The sequence below is a fragment of the Triticum dicoccoides genome, chromosome 4A (assembly GCF_002162155.2).
Source record: "Triticum dicoccoides isolate Atlit2015 ecotype Zavitan chromosome 4A, WEW_v2.0, whole genome shotgun sequence".
Lineage (NCBI taxonomy): Eukaryota > Viridiplantae > Streptophyta > Magnoliopsida > Poales > Poaceae > Triticum > Triticum dicoccoides.
In genome coordinates, this window is record NC_041386.1 from 751280854 (window position 1) to 751284511 (window position 3658).

Here is a 3658-nt window from a genome sequence, read left to right on the forward strand (position 1 = left end):
TACCAAAAACAATACTGGAGGAAAAGATGTACCATAAGATGGGCTAAGTTTGGTGATGAGGACCCAAAAATTTTCAAGGCAATGGCATCCGAGAGGTATCGAAGGAATACTGTTCCCTCTCTTAAGTTGGATAATGGAACTATAGTAGAAGACCACATTGGAAAAGAAGCTTTACTCTACCAAAGTTTCAAACAGAGATTGGGAACTTCAGGAGCTTTTCAAATGAAATTAAACCTAGAAAATATAATCAAAAAAAGGAATGACCTAGACGAATTAACAATTCCATTTTCCAAGGAGGAAATTGATAATGTCATTAAAGAAATACCTGCAGACCGAGCTCCAGGACCTGATGGTTTCACAGGCATATTTCTTAAGACCTGCTGGCACATTATTAAGGAGGACTTCTACAAACTATGTGATCAATTCCATGCTGGTACCTTAAACCTGGAAAGCATAAATGAAGGATATATTATCTTGATTCCTAAAATTTCCTCCCTGGCTACAGTAAATGATTTCAGACCTATTACACTCCTTAACTGCTGTCTCAAAGTGATTACAAAACTACTTGCCAATCGTCTGCAAAAGTTTATTCTGAAGATTATACACAGGAATCAATATGGTTTCATTAAGGGAAGAGTAATCCAAGACTGCCTCGCTTGGGCCTTTGAATACATACACCAATGCCAGAATTCCAAGAATAAGATTGTACTCCTTAAATTAGACTTTGCCAAAGCATTTGACACCATTGAACATGATGCAATGTTAGAAATAATGAAACACGTGGGATTCAATGATAAATGGCTTCTATGGATCAAATCTATATTCTCTACTGGCAAATCTTCTGTTCTCCTGAATGGTGTACCGGGCAGACAATTCATCTGTAAAAGTGGTGTTCGACAGGGTGATCCACTCTCTCCTCTCATTTTTGTCCTTGCTGCTGATCTCTTACAAGCAGCCATTAATGATGCTTTCAGACATGGATTGCTCCAACTACCCTTTCCTAGACAAAACCAAATTGATTACCCGGTCATTCAATATGCTGACGACACTATTATCATTATGTCAGCATGTCCTGATCAAGCACAGACATTGAAGAATATTCTCACTGACTATGCCACTTCTATTGGTCTTAAAATCAACTTCCATAAATCAACACGGATACCAATAAATTGTGATGGGGTATTAAGTACAGAAATAGCTCAAATCTTTGGATGTACAATTGGCAAGATGCATTTCACATACCTTGGTCTACCTCTTGGGACATCCAAACCTTCGGTCCAGGATCTAATGCCTATTGTCTGTAACATGGAAAGAAGGCTCACATCTACTTTATCCTTGATGTCATATGGCTCCAAACTGTCCCTACTAAACACGGTCATCACCTCACTTACAATTTTTGCACTATGCATTCTCAGATTCCCACCTAAAATCCTAGAGCTGTTGGATAAACTAAGAAGGAGATTCATCTGGACAAAGAAGACAGAACAAGGTGAAAAATGCAACTCACTAGCCGCGTGGGATAGAGTGTGCAGACCAAAGAAGAGTGGGGGGCTGGGGATCATAAATCTCAAGATACAAAGTGATGCTCTCCTACTTCAATATTTACACAAGTTTTACAATCGCCATGACCTCCCTTGGGTGGAACTTCTTTGGACCACCTACTATTCAATAAAATTCCACATGCCTCTGATCCATGTGGATCATTCTGGTGGAGGGACATCCTCAAGCTAACTCCTATTTTTAGAGGAATTTCAAAGGTAGACATGAGATGTGGAGACAATGTACTAATGTGGAAGGACCTGTGGTTGGAAGAAGTCCTATATGACACACATCCTAGGGCATTTTCTTATGTCAGAAATGGAGACTGCTCAGTCAAAGATTTCTTGACCATAAACTCGCTGGAAGAAGCATTCTTTCTACCACTCTCTACACAAGATCTGGGAGAACTACAAGATATGCAAAACTTGGTGACACACATTACGCTAGACAATAGACAGAATGCAAAAGATATTTGGACTTACCCTTGGAGAGGAAGTGAATTTTCAGCCAGCAAATACTACAAATTCTACTTTAGGGATATGAAGGCCCATAAGACTTACCACTGGCTATGGAAATCAAAGGTCAATGCTAAACTCAAGGTCTTTGGATGGCTCATGTTATCTGATAGATTGAACACAAGAAATATGTTGAAAAAAAGGCATTATAACATTGGTACTAACCTCAACTGCCTGCTTTATGGCCAAAAAGAAGAAGACATTGATCACATGATCCTCACTTGCCCATTTAGCAGAAATTGCTGGGCAACCTTTGGGCTAGACCCTGGAGATCAAGCCACTCGGCTGTCCTGGTTAGAACAAGCTAAAATCAATTGGGGCAGGCCTTTGTTCATGGAGATCATCCTTCAAGCATCCTGGAGCATTTGGAAAGAAAGGAACAATAAACTTTTCAGAGACATAAATTCATCCTACCACCCTTGGCTAAGCAGATTCAAGGAGGATTTTAGTCTCCTTCAATATAGGGTTAAAGATAATAAGAAAGAGTTTATCTTCTTCCTTTTAGATTCCCTACCCTCTGATTAGTTGCACCCCTTTAAGATAGTTTAGACCCCACTACAAAGGTAGTTGGGATGAAACTTGTACATGATGTAACTATAACCTTGTAATTGTGTGCAATATATAATATATATGGCAGTGGGAGCCTCTCCCACTGTCCCAGTTCCTCAAAAAAAAAAAGCTACCAGAAGGTCCAGCAAAAACAGAGGAGGAGCTGCTCTGTTTCGGGCTCATGACAGAGGAGTAGGAAACTTGGCCGGACCACAAACAGCAGCCACAATCTGCAACTGGCCGGACCACAAACAGCAGCCACAATCTGCAACTGGCCGGACCACAAACGCCAACAATGACATCCATCATCATCAAGAACAGCAGTATATGTCAGTACTCTGTTGATTTCACCCCAGTATATTTTCACCTGAGTATATTTTTTGAAAGAAATGTGATGAAATGTTTGACAGAGTACTCTGTCTGTTGTACAAGTAGTAGTGAAACTGGGACGTTATAGACCATACGTCAGTACCGAAGAATGTATGTATATAGTAAAGTGTTGTTATTACTGAATACCTCTCTTTTGATTCATAATATGTGTGAGATCATGCTCTATTTGTGAGGACGCATTGTTCACTGCCAAGTTGAGAGTATGATGAACTGTTGGATGGGTTCAGGTAAGATTCATTCAGACAAAGAACAGTACCAACTTTGGGGCAGCAATTTTGGCTATGGTTTTACGGGTCTGACACACTCACAGCCGGAACACGGAGTTGTTGAACACTCGGGCTTCATATCCTGGGTCTTTATAGCAATCACAAGACTGAAAAGGGGATATAAATAAAAGCGCTAAAAGTAAACAGAGTGTCTCCTCTGGGAAAATTCAAACGGCGACATGCTGAGTGGTTCAAGTGGTACGTGATGTAGGCGGCAGTTGTATCTGGAATCGACGGTTGGGAGCAGGCGCTCAAAGAAGCGGTATGCTAACTGAAGAAGAAGTTGACACTGCTACTATTTTCTGAAGAAGTTGACACTGCTAGTAAGTAGTAGTTATACAGGTTCAGTTCAGTTCCGGACAGTTGCTGCAGCTAATCCTTTGGCAACTGTGAATGAAT